The sequence below is a fragment of the Myotis yumanensis genome, unplaced genomic scaffold, assembly GCF_028538775.1.
Source record: "Myotis yumanensis isolate MYYU_CA2020_CCGP unplaced genomic scaffold, mMyoYum1.0.hap1 SCAF_8, whole genome shotgun sequence".
Lineage (NCBI taxonomy): Eukaryota > Metazoa > Chordata > Mammalia > Chiroptera > Vespertilionidae > Myotis > Myotis yumanensis.
The window spans coordinates 20,196,277-20,216,909 of NW_027223759.1; positions in this window are offsets into that span (position 1 = coordinate 20,196,277).

Below are 20,633 nucleotides of genomic sequence, written 5' to 3' on the forward strand. Positions count from 1 at the left end.
TATTAGCTAACTGGATATATAGGGTGCCCAAGAAATTCTTCCCAAGCTTTGGTAAATGGCTGTCTGCTAGTGTCTAAGTTTGCTGGTGTCTAAGTTACCATGTAAGGTGTGTGTGTGTGTGTGTGTGTGTGTGTGTTGGGGTTATTAATGTAGGATGGCCAGTGATGGGTGGTGACCTGAATTAAAAAAGAAAGAAAAAGAAGAAAAACTGGATTTCTCTCCTAAAAGCCTGGGGAAGGGGAATTTAATCAAGAGTTTCTGTTGTTGGGGGAGTGACTGTCTTCGGCCATATGGTCAAGCAAGACGCGGCCACTTTCCTTCTGCTACATTGTTGGCCCAGGGAAGGTGTGTGTGTGTGTGTGTGTGTGTGTGTGTGTGTTGTGTGCACCTGCAGGGGCAGTCAGACCACAGCAGTGAGTTACAGAGATTGGCACTTGGAGGAAACGCTCAGTCTGAAAATCTTGCCTGGCGATCTAAAGTGTCCTGGGTGGGATTTTTAGATGGAAGGCAGATTGGAATAATGCTTTCCCTCCACCTCTTTTTAAAGGGGCACTTCTATTGAGCAGGGCCACATCTTTGGAGGGGATGGGTGACAGTCCAGAAAGACACCCTGTTCTCAGGTTAATTAGCACACACATGAACGTCCCAACAATATGAGCTGACAGGCCACAGGACTTACTCTGAAGAGATTCTTACCAGGAACATTATTATCCCATTTGAAACACCAGATAGTCTATTCAGACACCGTGGGCTCCTTCTCTCCTTCGCAAAATGAAAGAAAGCTAAAGTCTTCAAAGAAGGAACGTGGCAATTTTATTTATTTATTTTTCTGAAGTTGACATGGACAGGTTATGGCCCTCACTGCCAGGTCAAAGGAAATGACCCGTCTTTGCAGCCCCATTTGGGAGAAACTGGGGTGGGAGTGTTGCTTCTTACATTTCCCTTGTTCCTTTGGAAGGGGCTGCATTTCATGAAGTTTGCCACTAGACTGCACTCTTATCTATGATAAGAATTCTTTCTGCAGGACTGCTTTTAAGAAAATATTTTTCTTGCTGGTTTGGGTCAGGAGCAATTCTCTCTAGGCTGTTAACACTCCCAGATTCTGATCTCTCTTCTCACTATCTACTTGCCTAAAGGCACAGCTTAAAAAATGAGGCTAAAGTTTAAAGTCCTGCTTTTGCTTGTATTGCCAGAGAGGTTTTAGATGTTGGCTGGGAGAAGGAGGAGGGTCTATGTGTAATGATTTAAAAAAAAAAAAAAAAGAAAAAAAAGAAAAGAAAAGAAAAAGAAAACCAGTGAGGCTCTTCATCATTTCTTCTCCTCTCTGTCTGGGCACTTGGTAAGTTAGGAGGGAAAAATTTGGTTGAAATATTTGAGGAGTGAGGGTGGTCATGTGTTATTTTCTTTTTTGTGTCAAGTTCAGACTAGAACAGCGGCCGAACAGTGTGCTGTGTGTTCCACCCTCTGCTCCTATTTCTGCACCCACTCGGCAGCGAAGCCGACCCCAGGCACACTGGTAGCATTTAAGATGAATGGGGAAATTGTGGTGCTCCTTCCAGAGAAACATGAGTTGCCTGGTTCCAACCACCCTCTGTTCTGAGAGAGACGGCCTCCAGTGACATGTCTTTTTGTCTAGCCAACTTCCAGTGGCTGGAAAATAAAATGTGTGAGGACAGGTAAAAGGAAGAGGGGATGATTCATAGAGAAGACGACAAGGATAGGGAGACAGAAGGGTTGTGGCAGGACCTTGGGGTAGGGCGGCAGAGGGGGCCATGGAGAGAGGGGACCCTGCAGAAATGTAAATGGTAAGTGCCCATGCCGTGTCCGGACTTTGATGTGGGCTTAGTCATGAGGGGTGAGAGCTGATGGGACATGAGCTGCTGTCCAGGGGCCCCTCAGGTAGGCTCCCTGGGAGGGCATGAGAAAGAAATTGCAGTAGCCTGGGATTGTCTAAAGTAATTTTGTCCAAAGGTGGGATACTGGTCAGATGGGTTTGCTTTTACAAGTCCATAATTAATGGATGACATTGGAATGAGAGGTTCTGTTACAGGAAGTTGGGTTTGGGGAATGCCCATGAGCCTTTCTTGATTTCATTCCCCTTGCCCTCCATTCTGAAGACCTAGATCTGCTCACAATCGCCTTCAGAAGATTGCTTCTGGAAAAAATAGTTTGCATCGATGAACTTCATTGGGAGGGGCTCATTTATTCCTGCCAGATTCACATGTCAGGGGCATGGTTCACTGCCCCCCTGCACAGCCAGTTGCTTCTCAACTCTCTGCTTCCGGACTCTGGCATATTTGAGTTTTGATGCCTTTCAACCACATCTTTCTTGGAGAAGGAAGAAGTTAAATATCATCCACTTGTGGCCGTCCCTCAGAGATCACCCCTCCCCATTCCTTTAAAAAATTAACTGGGTATCAAAACCAAACTCCAACACATGCAACCAAGTAAAAGATTTGTGCTTTTACATGTACTACTTTTCAAAGGGTGCGTAGCACTTCTGTTCTATAAAGTGTGAGTCCTTTCCTCTGGTCATTTTTGAGGCAAGGGTGATGCCTGATAGCTTGGATTGGGAATGCTGGACTTCTAATAGTACATAACATATCTTGGGCTTCTCTGGTTGGAAAGGAAAAATGTCTGCTAAGGGCCTTGTCTTCATTCTCTCTTGTCTTCATTGCTCTCACCACTCTCTCAGGCAGATTTGCCCACCATTTTCCACAGTGAGTAACTGTTCTGTTTTAAAGATCTTATGTGATGGAATCAGTTTCTTTCCCAGTCCAACGCACAGCAGGCATACTAATGCTGCTGCCTCATCCTGGCCCAGAACCAAGGTGTGGTGACCTTCAAGAAATAAAGTACCTAGCCTCTCGGGTCCCTCCCCGGACAAGGGAAATTCAGCAAGATTGGGAGAAGAGCTGTTTGAGGCAGCTTTGTTGTAATGACCTGGATGAAGGCTAGGTGGCAGAATGGATACATCATTGAATGCACGCCTCCTCTCCAGAAGGCTAGAGGCTGAGACTGGTGGAAGTCTTTTTTTTTATTATTTTTTATTTTATTTATTTATTTATTTATTTATTTATTTATTTTTTATTTATTTTTTATTTTTCTCTTAAAGTATTACAAAGGGTATTACATAAGTGTCCTTTTTTCCCCCCCCCGTGGGATGTGGGAAGCAAAAGCTGGGATGGAGGGCCGCACCCACCCTGTGGGCCCACTGTGTGCTGCCTAGCCTCGGCACTGCCCTTTGCCTCCAAGGCTCACCAGAGGCGTTATTCATGGTCACTTTACCTCATAGTCCAGGTCCACCAGGTTCTGGTAGTTCCAGATCTAGGAGGACAGAACATGATCACTTTGGGTTCATAGAATGCCCTAAAGCTTCTCTCATGAATAATTAGGATATAGTCTTTGTCAAAATGCATAAAAATGTCCTTTTTACATTTTAAAATGTAAATTATGGAATATTTCAAACATACAAAGAGCAGGAGATGACATAACAGCTATCCTCTACTCACCACACACATTCAACACATGTTAACATTTCACCATTCTCATTTGAGATTTTGTTCAAAAGAAATACAGTGGTATAGAGAACAGCCTACTTCCTGCTCTCGGCTCTGCTTTGCACCCACCCCCCCAACCCCAGAGGTAGCCACATTCCTGAAATAGATTTGTATCTTTTTTGCACAATGCTTTTTGCAGGTTTTCCATGAAGTTTCTTATAGAACAGAGTGAGAACCATTTTTGAGAGTGAAACTACGTGCTACTTTAGAGTTAATTTTGTAGAGGTATTTGCTATGGGTGGCAATTTAATTAGAGTCTGCATTGACCCTCTGGCTGACTTTTGAAGGAGCTGAAGCCAAGTATGACTCAGAATGATTTATATTTCTGTGAGCAATATATAAGTTAATCGTTTTAAGAATTGATGATTAGGAGGCTTCTGGAGCCATTCCAGAGAGATATGGCAGAAAAGGGAGGCTCCCTACATAGTTTCTGGTTGGAGGCCTCCTATCTTCTTGGACCATGGGATTCTGGGGTTTCTATAGTGGACAATCCCAGAGCTGTGTTTGAATTTTGGAAAAATAAGATGAACCAGGAAAAGTGATCTGTTGTGAATTAGAAGAAGTGTTGGTAGAACCAGATCTAGGGGGATAGAGATGGGCTAGGTAGGAAAGATGGAATCACATGGGATAGGAAAAAAGAGAAAGTGTTAGCCGCTTGAAGCAAGTTTGATAGAACACATCTGAGCCATGAAAAAGCCAAGCACAATCACAGTGCTTGGAATCTAGGTTTCATTACAGTTCAAGAGGGAGAAGAGATAAGGTTAGCTTACCACCACTAGCCCATGGGGCAAATTTGTGTGAATTAGGAAATGGGGCCTCCCCTCAAGATACTTTACTTCTATTTGTTAGAATATTGTTATAAAATACAGATTTTGTTAGAACAAGGAACTCTACTAGCCCTTCCAGGAAATTGTCGTCATGAGCATACGTATCTATGGTGTCTGCTACATGAACATGGCCACTCGGAGGAGACTGTTATTGTGCAGTGCACAACCTGCATTGCTGTGGGTCCTGTTTGAGAGAGTTGAGCCTCATTTCCAAGCCATCAGAAAACACTGCTTTGCTATGAGTGGAAAGGATGGGTCCAGTGACATGGTTTTATCCATTACCAGGGTTTGGAGATGGGCTTGAACCCCTTCAAAGCAGCTGACTGCCATGTTCTCAGAGGGGCCAACCTATGCCTTGTGTCATTCTTTAGAGAAACCCTGCTTTTCCATGCCCCCAGGTCTTTGCACAAGTTGTTCAATCTGATAGTCATAGTTAAGGACCCAGATGAAATCACATCTACTTTGGATGTGTTTTTCCCTGAGTGCATCTAGCTGGGTAGCAACCATGTAGTCCTCTGTGTATCATCAATAAAATGGGGGGGATGAATTGCCTACCACACTGCATTGTTGTGAACCTTGAATGAGGCAGTCTATGTGAACCTCATTGGTGCATAATCAATCTTACCTATTGTTGCCTTGTCTTCCCCTTCCATTGAAAGTCTTGAAAGACCCAAGATCTTACTCATCTTGGTATCGTATTTTCACTTTTCCTTCTTTCCCTACTGCTTGGTCATGAGCCCCCTACTTCAGTTCCTAGCACAGAAGGCACTTAAATTATTTTTGAGTGAAAAATATTTACCATCCCCTAATCATCCCAACATCTTCCTAAACCCATATTTCTATTTCTGTATTCTTCTGACTGGTGGTAATGTCCATGGTGATGTGTTTCTATTTTATCCCTTTATATACTAGTCTGGTCACCCATTTATGTCTCAAATAAATATTTGTGGACTCTTTTAAGAGAAAATTAAATTCCAATATACTCCTATAGTTGAACTTAAAATACATTAATTGGCATGTAACCTAAATATCTACAAACATATTAAGGTATAAGCTCCGTAAGCTTATCTCAGTGTAAAATCCAAATATGTAAATAAATTCAATCAAAACTACAAATCCAACAAAATGCAAAATGACAATAATTAGTTTAGTGTGTTGATTGATGTTTGGTTGATGTGTTGCTGGAAAAAAAAATCACTACTCATTGTAATTATGGTTTAACTGTTACAGTGTGAGTTCTTTGGGTTGGCATGCACATGTTTCATGTTCTGCGTGATGATTTAATTCTCCCACTATTTTTTAACAAAACTGCAGTGGAGTCATGGCTTATATAGTGGTTAAAGTCAGCTTGAAATACGAAAATTAAGGATAATCAAAATTACCCATGAAAACCCCTTAAGTCACTTGCAAAACAAAACAGTACTGCAAAACCTTCACTTCTGTAACATAGCATCATGTCAGCCAGCCTTCACTCAGCAACTGCATGTTGTCTCAGGACCAAGTCCATGTCTCCTTTTCAGTCCATTAGCAAATAACAATGAAAATGCTGTTACTTGGCTCTGATGCCTTTGAAAATGAAAAATACCTTTTAGAGCTGGATAGAAGGCTGAGATAAGGAACCTGCATCCAACTGAATGACAAGCCTTGGAGCAAACCACAAATTAACAAACAAATAACATGAACAATCTGCACCATATGGCTGGTGTCTGTATGTATGTGTGATTGTGTATGGGTGTGTTCGTTTGTGTGTTTTGGGAGTATATTGGAGGTTGCATGCAGAGATGGCATGAGGCCAGGAGAGTTGGCTACCAATTTTTTGGTAAATGAGGAGGTAGGGGTTAGTTAGATACTATGTGCAGCATAAACAGCACAACTCACTGGTCTTGCTGCTTGTGTAGACTTAACAGGAAAGGGCACCAATTTGACCACCAAACAGACAATGGAAGCATCTTAACCATAAGCCAACCAAAGAGACAACCTTTGAAAGATTTAAAACCCTGAGTGGAGAGAGATGTGGGATTTACCCAATGAGGGCAGATTGGGTGTGGAGGGCAGGTGTCCCTGAGTCCCAAGCTTTGAGTAGCACTGTTCTTTTCTATTAAAGCAGCTCAACCTTGAGAAAGTGACTTAACCTGCCTCGGGTTCAATTTATTCTTCTGTAACTTGGGCTGTGGTACTTTTCAATGGGTTTTGTGAGAGTTAAATGAGATAATTTATGTAAATCACTTAGCATACCACCTAGTACATAGTGTATTACTATGCTAAGGCTGCTGTAACAAAGAACCACCAACCGAGAGGCTTAACAACAGAAATTTATTGTTTCATAGTTTAGGAGGCTAGAAGTCTGAGCTTAAGGTGTTGGCAAGCTCTAGGGAAGGATCTGTTCCAGGCCTCTCTCCCAGCTTCTGGTAGCTCCCTGGGCTGTGGCAGCATAACTCCAGTCTTCACATGGCATTCTCCCTGAGTGTGTCTGTCTCCAATTTTTCCTTTTTTTGTAAGGGTGCCAGTCATCCTGGGTTCAAGGTACACTTCACTCCAGTATGACTTCATTTTAACTAATTAATCTGCAATGACCCTATTTTCAAATAAGGTCACATCCTGGGGGTTAGGACTTCAACTTATGAATTTTGGGAGGGGACACACAATTCAATCCAAAAACACTCAAGTGGTAGCTATTATTATTCACAACAGCTTCTTCAACTACCTTTAAATGGGGTATTTATCATATATAGCCAGAATGTTTAGGTCTCTATTCTACTGTCTTTCCAGACCTGTTTATGTCTAGAGAAAGCCATGAGAGCAAACGATTTCGTGTTGTGAGCACATTGTCTTGCCCAGTGCCTAGAACAGCAGTGGGCACACAGCAGACACTCCATAAATGAACAAAGTCTGTTACTTTCCTCCTTTCTCCTTTCCATTTTTTCTTTTTGCTTTCTCAGTAGCCAGCTTCTCTCCTCTCTCAATCTAGTTATCTTCTCTAGATTGCCAAAATATTAAAGGCAAAAGCAATAAAACCAAACACATTTTAATTTCCTTTGTTGATAATTATTACATCCTCCCTAATCACCTGCTTTCCGCAGCCAGTTAGAAACCCAGCCAGATGGCAAAGCGGTTGGTGGGGGGTGGGGGGCAGAGGGAGGAGGTGCCGGTGGGGGTTGGGGTGAAGATGTGTGTTGGAGACATGTAGAGCGCACTCTGAGCATTTCTGGGGCTTGGCCAGTGCTGGGACTTTGGAGTGAATGGGACCCAATTCTACTTTGAGAAGTCTGGGAAGAAACCAGTGAGGTCAATATTGCTCTAGAGCAGTGGTTCTCAACCTTTCTAATGCTGCGACCCTTTAATACAGTTCCTCATGTTGTGGTGACCCCCAACCATAAAATTATTTTCGTTGCTACTTCATGACTGTAATTTTGCTACTGTTATGAACCGTAATGTAAATATCTGATAGGCAGGATGTATTTTCATTGTTACAAATTGAACATAATTAAAGCATAGTGATTAATCACAAAAACAATATGTAATTATATATGTGTTTTCTGATGGTCTTAGGCGACCCCTGTGAAAGGGTCGTTTGACTCCCAAAAGGGTTGCGACCCACAGGTTGGCGACCCACAGGTTGAGAATTGCTGCTCTAGAGGTTGAAAGCCAAGTCTAAATGAGGAGCCACAGATCTGGAAAGATATCAGGATTTTATTAGGTCCTCAGAAAAGTGTGATGCATGCCTCCTTCATCTGGTATGACAATTCCTTGTCCACAGACCTCCAGTCCAGGCCCAAAAGATGTGACTACCTTTATTGTATAGCTCCTGGTTTGAAAACATGTCCCAAGTTGTATAGATCTTGGACTTGGGCAGGAATTGGAGTGTGAAATGTAGGAAGACAATGCTCTGTATTCTAGGGACCCAGAGATGAATTGTTAGTGGCTAAAAAGAAATGGCTGCAAACAGAAACACACTCATAATTTAATGATTGATGGCATCATTTATGTACGTATGTATCTATCCATCTACTTAGCTATTTTCTCACAGCTGGAGAACAGATGTCACACATACACACAGCCCCTGGCAAAACACAGGAAGGATGTAGGCCCGGTGGGGACTGGGGAGAAACATGGGTTCAGGAGGGGCAATAGCATTTACTTTCAGCCTATTGTTACCTTTTGTGATGGTGAAAACAGCTTTGGCTCACCCTCATCTGACCCTTTTTTCCCCCTCTCTTTTCTTCTTCTTTTTAAAAAGATTTAATTGGATATTTAATTTTATTTAAAAACCCTTTTTTATTTGTATTGTGGAGAAGAATCTCAAACATATATAAAAGTAGGTAGAATAGTGTCATAACCTTCTATATGCCCATCCTTCAGCCTGAACAACCATTACTTCAAGGCCATCCTGTCCCATATACATAGCTCTCTCCACTTCCTCCGTTTCCACGGATTACATTTTAAAATATAATGAAAACATAACTCTTCAGTTTCAGGTACACTATTATGTTTATGGACCTTCTTTCTAACCACACTCTGAAAAGTCACTCAAACATTTCCAAATAATAAGTAGGAAGGTAGATATTTCCTGTTATGAAGGAAGAATTTGGTGACCAATAAAGAATATTTGAGGAAAGTAGAAGATAATGGACTATGAATTTCCAGAGTCTGGACATCTGGGAGGATGGGGTGGGAGATAGATTACTGAGGCAGACAAAGTACTGAAGAGAGGTGGCTCAGGGGAGTTGGACATCTGGAGAAGCTATCCCGAGCACAGAGAATACGGGAGGTCCGTGATGAGCAGGACTGGGGGTAGAGATCTGGAGATCATCCACAAACACATGGCTCTATAGTATAGAGTCTATACCCATGAAACCCCAGAGGGAAGGCACTATGCAGAGATCGCCTCCGTTACTCAAGTTATTGCCAGAAACCATACTCAGTTTCTCAGGAAGGCAGCGAACTGGTGCTGGGAAGGGACAGAGAGCACCTGTTTGATTTGATCTTGGTAAAAAAGGTCAAGAGCTGGTCATCATGTTGCGGTGGCAAGAAATTGGGTTGTGTGGAGAGAAATGAGCATTTGAAACAGCTGGAATGGACTGGATGGGAGAGAGGACTCCTAAGAAAGAGGAGGGGCTGCCTTCTACCCAGAAACCAAGCCCCTCTACCCACAGCAAAAGTATCTCTTCCTTCAGGGAACACCTAGATCTTTTAAAAAATAGCTCACCTGATAAGGTCAGGACCACCCAGGGTCATTTACCTTTGATTGACTCAAAGTCAACTTCAAACTAATTATGTCTTCAAAAATCCCTTCACCTTTTCCATATAAGGTAACATAATCACAGGAGTGATATTCTTTCACCTTTGCCATATACTAGTGTTTAAAAGCAAATTACAGGTCTCACCAACATGGATCATTGGGGGTCATCTTAGGATTCTGTCTACCATGATGCTTGACAGGTTGATGCCATTCTTGTCACAGGTTCCCCACCAGTGAAATAATAGGACTCTGAGTCCTTGGACTCATGGATAGACCCAATTGTCAAGAGAGAAAGGACTTGAGAGGAAGAAACATGAATAGAACTGACAGTTAAGAGAGAAAGGACTTAAGATAGGAAGAAACATTAGGTTGTTTTTATTCTTCTCAAGTTCTGCAGTGTTTTGAATAAGCCAGAGGAGGCTACCAGCAAGTGAACTCAAGTCAGCAGACATTGAATGACAGAACTTCAGCACTAGGTATTGTCCTTCACTTTGAGTTATTAGGGTCACAAAGAGGAGTGTGTTTGATGATTGCAGAGAACTTTACAGTTTTCTATGGGAGAAAAGACACATATGGTTGGTAGAAAATGGCCAAAGGCCATGTCTGAAGAGATGTAGGCAACCAACCTGAGGACCGTAAGACCCACACCTAGGGCATCCCTATAATACACACACCTTGATGGATGTCCTGTGGTTTCTGGTCTTTCTGAGTGCTCTCAGGAGTATGACCAAGTCCAGAGAAGAACATACAAACTCTGTTATTGCCAGGCTATGCTTCAGCGTTGGCTGACATCTGGTCAACCCCAGAGTAATAAAGCTGTACAGACCTGCAGTGCAGAAGGGACTGACAGCCCCAGTGAAAAATTGGGTTTTCTAGTTCTAACTTCCAGGGGTAGAAGTGTCAGGGATGTGAGAAGAGGGGAAGACATTCAAGAAAAAATTGACAACGAGTGTTTGGGTTGGGAGTGGAATCTGGTTCCATCCTGAGGCTGGCCCATCCCATCCCAGCTCACCCCCAAGTCTTTGAAGTGTGTTACCTGGATGGTGAGCAAAGCCATGCTTGGCAGGAAGGGGGAGGGAGGCTGTGTGGTCTGGCAAAGTGCAGAGCAAAGGGCCAGAGGGACTGAGTTTGAGTCTGCAGCTGACTCACAGCACCTCTTATGCCAGGCATTTCACCACTCAGTCCAGCCGGAAAATGAGGAAAAGACCCAAGTCAGGATCTCACAGAGAAATCCAGATGCCTTTCACGAGGATAAACACGGCAGCCTTCCTCTCGCTCTGGTCTCTGTTTCTCTGTTGCTGTGTGAGTGTGTGTATGTATCTGTTTCTGGGTCTTTGTGTGTGTGTTTTTTCTCTTTAATCATTTCTCTCTGTTCCCTGTCCTCCTACTTTCTCTGCAGATTAGCTTTAGGACTTGATTTTGGTCTCAACTTCTGTCACTGTCTTCAGGTATAATTGGGCAGAACTCACAGTACCCCCCCCCCCCCCCCCCCATGCCTCCCTTGAGCTTTCTTTCTAGTTCAAATGAGGTCTGGGTTTCTGCCACATCTCCTGAGTGGTGTGTCTTGGCAAGCCTCTGTCCTTCCTCTGACAATGGCAATGTTGGGGGTAGGGGCAATAAGAAAAGCTCTTGACCTGGCAAAGGCCTTGCAAGGCTTTGGTTCTGCCTGTTGCTGGAGCAACGGCAGGGATTTTCTTTTATAGCCACTTCTGGTACAAGAACAAAGAACAGCGACAAAAAATCACTTCTTTAAAGTGAGTTCTTTTCTATGGCCTTGGATTTCATTTTTCTCTGCTACCCCCTGCCTTCCTCCTCAGACAGGCCAAACATTTTCTACCTTTCTACCATTTCATCCTTCCTGTTTATTCAGGAAATGCAAACCCATCCTCCTCCCCCCTTCTGCCCCCCCCCCCCTTCCTGTCCTTCCTCTCCCTTCCCATTCTTCCCCCATTTAGGGTGATTTTTGAGAGTAGATTGCCTTTTATTGTCTGAATTTCATTTGACTCAATGTGCAGAGGGAAAACCTTGTTTGGTGGCTCATTGAATCTGAAAACATACTAGTTAGGAGTCACAGGACAGACCTAAGTTAGACCACAGTGCTTCCACCAATCAGCTGAATACTCTGAGCTTCAGTTTTCCTTACTTGTAAAATGGAGATAATTTAGCCTACTGTGCAGGGCTTATGGGAATTCTAAACAGGGTAATATATGTAAAATTTTTAACATTCGCCCATTACATGGATGGGTTTTTGACCCGAAGTTCTCATTCTTCATACTCATTGTGGATAGTGGAGAGTGTTTCCTCTGTTAAAGGTAGCTTTTGCTTCCCTTCTCAACGTATTTCTTTTCCCCTTCTGTACCAAGTGTAATAATGATTGTCCCGATTCTGCTCATGGGTAATGAGACTTGAACCCTCCCTGCCTCATCACAGTGACTGGCTCAGGGTAGGATACCTGACACCATCAGGGCTCCCTCATGGGTAAACCTGAGCCCATTAGATTATCTTTCTTTTAAAAAAATTTATTGAATTTATTAGGGTGACATTGGTTAATAAAATTACATGTTTCAAGTGTACAATTTTATAATACACCATCTGTATACTGTATTGTGTGTTCACCACCTAAAGTTAAGTCTCTTTCCATCACTATTTTATAAATGTGAATGAACCACAGAAGAAAGAACCATTTGGTGGTGATAGTGGTTGCTGAAAAATCTTAAGAAGCTGGGCTATTGAGACAACAAGATGAACACATATTCAGTAGCAAGTGAATCAATAAGCTAGAGATGAGTGAATAGCCTTGAACCACCAAGGCTGGCTGGTTTTCTTGTTCCAAGATCCCATGATAATTACCCCACAATTCCATGACATTTCTGATACCCTTTTAATAACCCCTATTTTCCCTTGAACTAGTTAGAGAAGGTTTCTGTTCTTTGCAAACCAGAGAGCTTTTATTAAAACATCTTCTTGGATATTTAAATTTGGGTGGTCCTAGGCTATCCCTGAAGTCCTCTTCTTCTCCAGTCTTTTTTTTTTTAAATTTTGTTTTATTGCTAAAGTATTACAAAGAGTATTACATATATCTCCTCGCCCCTCCCCCCCTTGACATTCCCCCGGTCTCCCCTACCCCCCAGTGTCTTGTGTCCATTGGTTATGCTTATATGCATGCATACAAGTCCTTCGGTTGATCTCAACCCTCCCCGGGCTTCCCACTGTAGTTTGACAGTCTGTTCAATGCAGCTCTGCCTCTGTATCTATTTTTGTTCATCAGTTTATAATGGTCTTTGTTATCCATAAATGAGTGAGATCATGTGGTATTTTTCTTTCATTGACCGGCTTATTTCACTTAGCATAATGCTCTCCAGTTTCATCCATGCTGTTGCAAATGGTAAGAATTCCTTCTTTTTTTGCAGCAGCATAGTATTCCATTGTGTAGATGTACCACAGTTTTCTAATCCATTCATCTGCTGATGGGTACTTAGGCTGTTTCCAAATCTTAGCTATGGTAAGTTGTGCTGCTATGAACATAGGGATGCATATATCCTTTCTGATTGGTGTTTCTGGTTTCTTGGGATATATTCCTAGAAGTGGGATCATGGGGTCAAATGGGAGTTCCATTTTTAGTTTTTTGAGGAAACTCCATACTGTCTTCCATAGTGGCTGCACCAGTCTGCATTCCCACCAGCACTGCACGAGTGTTTCCTTTTCTCTGCATCCTCTCCAGCACTTGTCATTTTTTGATTTGTTGATGATAGCCATTCTGACAGGTGTGAGATGGTACCTCATTGTTGTTTTGATTTGCATTTCTCGGATGATTAGTGACTTTGAGCATGTTTTCATATGTCTCTTGGCTTTCTGAATGTCCTCTTTTGAAAAGTGTCTATTTAGGTCCTTTGCCCATTTTTTGATTGGATTGTTTATCTTCCTTTTGTTAAGTTGTATGAGTTCCCTAAAAATGTTGGAGATTAAACCCTTATCGGTGATAACATTGGCAAATATGTTCTCCCATGCAGTGGGCTTTCTTGTTGTTTTGTTGATGTTTTCTTTTGCTGTGCAGAAGCTTTTTATTTTGATGTAGTCCCATTTGTTTGTTTTCTCTTTAGTTTCCAATGCCCTAGAAGCTGTATCAGTGAAGAAATTGCTTCGGCATATGTCTGAGATTTTGTTCTTCTCCAGTCTTGAAGAGTGTTGGGATCGAATGCCAACTCTGCAAGATGCTGCATGGTAAGAGTTGACTATTATGTCATTTTTCACATGGAAATCTTTTACTCTTAGGAAACTCCTGAGGTGTCAAACCCTGATCCTCTTGCTGAAGTTTGAATTTTTCTTCCCATGATTCTCTTTATTCCCTTTGGGAGTCTTGTAGCTCTTTCCCCCCCTCCAAATTATTTGTATTCCAGGAAACTGTAGATCTTTTATCTGCATCCTAAAGATTCTGAGCTTCTTAGGGGAGGGGTCCAGGAGAAATAAAATCTCTCTCTTTTTTTTGAAGGTTGAGAAATTTATTCATTAATTAATATAATGATTGAGTATTTTTCTTTATTTTTATTGTTGACACTATTACAGATGTCCCCCATCACCACCCCTCCCCTCCCAGCCCTTTGCTCTGGCCCTCACCACACTGTTGTCTGTGTCTGTGGACTATGCATGTATATTCTTTGGCTAATCCCTTTATCTTCTTTCATCCAGTCCCCACCTCCCCTCTCCCCTCTGACCTCTATCAGTCTGTTCCATGTATCCATGACTCTGTTTCTATTTTGCTTGTCAGTTTATTTTGTTCATTAGAGTCCACATATAAGTGAGATCATATGGTGTTTGTCTTTCTCTGACTGGCTTATTTCACTTAGCATAATAATCTCCAGGTCCATCCATGCTGTCACAAAAGGTAAGATTTCCTTATTTTTTGAAAGCTTTAAAACAGATCTTACCCTTGAAAGATGCCTATGTTTCAGATCTTGACCCTATCCTTCTGAAAATTTATAAATTCACAGACATCATCTCTTTGGTCCTCTGACAATATCTGGCTGGTTAAGTGAACCCATTCTACCAACCGGGAAATAAAAGCTCAGAGGAAGGCTGGTAGTATGTGTCTCTGAAGCAAGTCAACCTTGGAAATCTAGGGAGAATGCCTCTTTCCCTCACTCTCCCAGACACACAGCCAAGCTTCCAGCTAGAGACCTGAGCCTTGGGCAGAGCTCATTTCAGGCTGAATCAAAAGCATAAGGGAGCCTTGTCCACATGGGCCCAGCAACAGAAAGGCCCTGATGGAGATATTTCAAGGAGCCGCAAGAGGAGCTTGAGAGATCTTTTCTCTTCTCTACTAGGAGAGAGAGCCCATCTACCTGGGAATTAAACTCTTTACATGAGCCAATACTTTCAGCCTTTTCTCAACTCAAACCAGCACTGTTGTTGAGGGAAAATTTAGAATGAGTGAGTGAATGGCTTTCTGGGATACCACAGATCTTTGACATTGGGTGAATTTGGACACCTCTGTCTCTCTACACATTCCCGAGTGAGATCAGGAGTAAGGCAAATTGTAAAGGCCCTGCAAAGAGCCCTCCACTCCCTAGAGCCTCAGCCTTGGTATTTTCAGATGACTATATAAAAATAAGAAAAATTCACAGTGGATCCAGGCTCATGTTCATGGTAGAGTGTCTGTGTGGGGCTAGGTGAGAGTACTTCCATGGGGGACTTAGAGGTACATGCCTTAAAGTTAGAGATGCCAGCAAAAATACAAGATGGCTAGTTAAATTGTAATTTCAGATAAACAATGAATAAAGTTAGTATATCTCATGCAGTATTTGAGACATACTTATATTAAAATTTGTCATTTATCTGAAATTTAAATTTAACTGGGTGTTCTGTATTTTTATTTACAAACTCTAACAACTCTTCCTGGGGTGGTTCCAGGCATCTTCAGGGATTGTGTGGAGATGGTATGTGCATATGTTTGCATGAAGGAGGCATGGGTACCAAAGCAAATAGAGTGGGTATATGTGTTAAAAGTGTATCTGTATCTTTGGAAGAAATAATACCTAGGTCAGAGATCATCTTAGTGTTTTTGTGTTTTGAATGATTCCAAAATTAATTTTTATTTCTAAACATTCCCTAAGAACTTGGAGATCTTGGAGAATTCTAAAGGCTCTCCTGAAATTTGAGTGATTGACCTTCTAAATTAAATGGTCCCAGTAGATCATCTATAGATTAACTCCAGTAGATCATCTAGTAGATTCTATAATAATAAAAGCATAATATGCTAATTAGACCAGACATCCTTTTGGACATCCTTCTGGATGACCTTCCGGACGAAGCCCGGGCTGTGAGGGAAACCCAGGTCCCGGGTGCCTGCCGGTGGCTGGAGGGAAGCCTGGATCCCAGGTGCCAGAGGGAAGCCGGTGCTGGCAGCCGGGGGAAAGAAGGCCTACTCTTGCACGAATTTCATGCATTGGGCCTCTAGTTTGGAATAATGAGCTAGCTAGGATTCGCAGAGTGGTATGTAAATCTTTCTTGCTTCTTTTTATTATTATTTAGAATTGCTTTCATCACACTCCTCTTTGATGAGCTACTGAGGAGATAAAATATGAAGACAGAAGCTGTAGAACTTAGATATGATTGGGGAAAAATAAAGTCTTTGAGATTCCAGTACAAGAGAGAGGGGCATCCAGTGAGGGCTCTGGGTGGGGTGAGAACATGCCCTGGGCTAGGTCTCTGGGAAATCTGGCAGCGGATGAGTCACTCATGGGACAGGTCTAGCAGTGGAAGACTCCACACAGCTGGCTTTGGGCTGTACAAAGGGCGTGGCAAGTTAGGCCTTTTAACTCCAGGCTAAATCCTGGAGGAGGAAGGGGAGGGTTGGCCAACATTACAGGTTGCAACAAACTCCAAAGCATTGCCCAGAGTTCTTTGGTTGCCCTGGAATGGAGGTGTAAGCTCAACTGCCAGTCTGGGTGTCTGGATATTTTTGTTCAAGGCAGAGTTGTCACAGCTCGATGCTGGTCGTCAGAGGACTTGACCAGGATTAAGCAGTGTTAAGTGCAGGGCAGGGGTGAGGAGGTGGGTTTTCAGCTCTGGCAAGCTCTCCACCTTTGCCTGGGTAGGATGCACACTGGAACCAAATGTTCCTGCGACATCCAGGGTGAGCATCTGCTCCTCTCCTTGGAGATTTTCTCTGGGGATACACTGGTCCCAGCTCTAATACCTGGGAGCACACACCCTGTCTCAGTGAGGGGCCACCTGGGCCAGGGGGAGGCTGTTCAGCCCCATCAGTGTCTCATTGCCCAGAACCAGAAAATACACCTGGCTGCAGATCCTGGAAAACTTGGGTTTGGTCGAGCTGAACACTCAACCTGTTAGTGTAAAAGGGAGGACAGGATTTCTGCTGGCTTCCTTGTGCCTCCAACTTCCTGGCCAATGCAGGCACCAGTGTGTGACCTACCCAGGCAAATGAGGAGAGCTTGACAGAGTTGGAAACCAGCATGCTTCCTCAGCCCTGCCCTGCACTTAACACTGCTTAATCCTGGTCAAGTTCTCTGCCGACCAGTTCTCTGCAGACCCTGCCAAAGCACCCCCTTCCCTTTGCCACATTTTTTGACTCCCATTCAGCTGAGGGCCACAGCAAAACTGATATATCTATTTGGCCTCAGTTTCCTCACCTGTAAAATGGGTGGCACTTTATCCATCCCCAGCCTCAAATTAGGACATCCCTTTTTTAAGACTATGATGATGTAGATTAGATATTGAGGTAAGAATCTCTTTGTAAAGGCTATGGGAGTTTCCCTTAACATTTCCATATTCTTAAATTTGGAGAGAGATAATTGTTGGGAATGTATAGGGTTTTCTGCACATCAAAATGTTGATAGTGTGTTATCTCTAGTAGATCTTAAGATACCTTAAGATCTGTACCTTACCCATGTATTACTTGTAAAGAAGAAATAAACGTAACTTTTAAAGGCTGTCTTGAGAGAGAAGTCCAGTTCATTTGTTAACCTTTTTCTGGAGGATGCTGGCAGGTGAGCAGTGATTTTTGTGTAGAAAGGCAGGGATTCCATTCTATGACCCCAGGAAAGTTCTTCCAGCACGTGAGTTTGTGCTCAGTGCCCACAGCCAACTCACACCTATCTGCAGAAACAGAGAAGGAGGAAGATAGAATGGGGATGGAAAAGTGGAGGAGGAGAGAAAAGGGAGAGTAAAAGATAAAACTGCACTGTCACGAAAGCTTGAATCTTCCCTTTCAACCTTTCCCTTATAATTAGTTGGTGTGGCTGGAGGGAAGAACTCTTGGTGAGTTGCAACTTGTTGGGCTCCAGTCCTCAGGATTTTTCAGGCTTGCTCAGTGTTTGGGGAAAGCTTAGCCCTCTCCCTCTCTATCTATCTTTTTATTTTAATTCCCTGCCTGGAGGGGGTGGTGTGAAGGGTCCTGGTCAAGAAGTACTCCTCCCTTCTCTCCCCCCCACCCGCCCAGGGCTAGCCTGAAAATACTGGTAAGAACTTGGTTGAAACAGATTTTTCTCCACCAGTGTTTTAGGGACCAACTCCACAAAGGTCCTGGGGGGAGGAGTGCAGAAGGAAGAAGGGGGTCCAGGGTCCTGCAGGGGCAAGTGCAGTCTGGTTGGTTTCCACCAGGCAGGGAGCCTCTTGTGATCCCAGAAATGCCGTGGGAGCCCCAGCCTCTTCTCCTCATTACAGAGACCATGGTCATCATCAAGGGCAATTTTCATGCCTGGGTCCCCAGGGCAGCGTGCCTGCCTGCACAGCCTGGTGGAGAAGAGAAGGGCCTCCAAAGTCAGATGACTGCATTTGAATCCTGATTCGATTCTCTACTTACCACCTGAGTAACCTGCAGCCAGTTAGTTACTTAATTACTCTGTGTCTCAGTTTCCTCATCTGTCAAATGTGTCTAATGGTAATATACCTCCCTAAGAAGGTTGCTTAGCACAGCCCCTGGCACACGATCAGCATAGATATAAGCTATGTCTAATATGTCTACTCTTGCAGGAGACTACATGGGCACATCTGCCTTCTTGTTCTACCCAGTGCCTGATCTCAGCAGGAAGGACTGAGATTTTGTACAACTTCATGAGAAACCCAGAGTCTAAACCAGCCCTGGGCAAACTACGGCCCGCGGGCCGGATCCGGCCCATTTGAAATGAATAAAACTAAAAAAAAAGAGACTGTACCCTTTTATGTAATGATGTTTACTTTGAATTTATATTAGTTCACACAAACACTCCATCCATGCTTTTGTTCCGGCCCTCCGGTCCAGTTTAAGAACCCATTGTGGCCCTCGAGTCAAAAAGTTTGCTCACCCCTGGTCTAAACCATCCAGCTAGGACATGCTCAGAAACTTTGAGATAACACATGTTTATTTGTATCTACTACTTCTTGAAATAATTTGTTATGCAGCTATATACGACTAATACAAGGCCCAAGTTCTAGAAAGCCGGGTTTTTTCTCTGAGCTCTAGCTACGTCAAAGGAGAAGGTAGTCTGGCTTTGACCCCCTGAAGTCTGTGTTCCATTCCAGCAGGTTAGCTGACCAGCCCTGGATTTGAGGACCCAACAATTCCAAAATGTTCCCCATTCTTGAGCCACTTTCCACAAAAAACAGAAATACTTTTCCTCTATTATTCCCCTACTCTAAATCATCAATGGCTCTTTAATGTCCATAAATGCTGCTCTCAAGTCCAGAATCCTTAGTCTGGCACCTTCCCCGCTTCACAGCCCTCCAGCCTCATTTCTCCTTGCTTCTCAGGCTGGCCCTTCAAGCCTGGTCAGACCAAGGTATTCACTGCTGCTATATCTCTTCTTGGCCTGTTTGCTTGCACTGCTCTCTCCTTGTCCGCTGCAAGTGAATGAATGAGTACACACTAAGCATCTGCTAGGAACCAGGAGCCAACGATGGATGCTTCTACGTGCACTGTCTTCATTTGCACAACAGTTATTTTTACAGAGAAGGAAACAGGTTAGATGACCTGTGCAAAGTCCCAGGGGAAGTGAGTGATGAAGTCAGGCCCGTCAGCCCTTTGGCTGGAAGTTCAGTGATTTTCCACTACACTGTATTGCATCTGACTCACATTTCTATGGAATTTTACAGTTTATAAAGCCCCTGCTTATATTAGATCTTTTATTGAGTTTCACAACAACCCAGTGTGATAGATGGAGCAAGAATTGCTTGCCCCATGTCACAGACAATAAGCCCAACTTGAGGAAGAAAATTTGTCTTCATGGGGACAAGTGTCAGAGTGTTTCCAACTTAATATCTGTCTCCAGACCCACCACTCCTTCTTGCGCTTTCTCTTTGTACCTCTCTCTAAGCCTACAATCAATTTTTGCATATAATTGATGCCCAGTGCATTGATTTGTTGACTGGCTGATTTTTAAATGTATTCTTTAGTAAATGGTGCAAAAGGGGATCTGGTATCTGGAGAATTATCTATGATGACAGAGACTAACTTTAAAAAAGAACTTAAAAAAGTGTAGTAGCAAGGTCTGAGGGCAGACTTCAGAAAGAACTTTCTGATGAAAAGGGCTGGTAGTAGTCACTGACTATGAACAAAGAGGCTGTGGAATTAATTGTGCTGGGGAATCTTCAAGAATGATCCACCCCTTCCTGGGTCCAAGGAAGTACTGTTTATTTTTAGGGGTGAGGGAAGGACAAAATGAGGCATGGGGGACCCAGGTAGTCAGCATCAGCAGCCATGACTCTGCGATGTGGGGTGTCATTGTTATCTGAGTTGCTGGAACAACTCGAGGAGGAAGAAGACTGGAAATTACTCATCCCCAATGAAGAAACTGTTCTTCAAAGAAGTCCTTTGAGGATTAAGTCATACAGATTCAGTCTCCCCGGACTTGTGAGGTCTCACAGGTCATCCTACCTGTTCTTAGATATCCTGAAATACTCCAGTAGGCACCCAGTCAACATTTGCTGAATGATTGAATGAATGTTATATAAATTGATAGCTGTGGCTTTCTCCTGACTCTGCAGGGTTCTTTTTTTTTTTTTTTAAATATG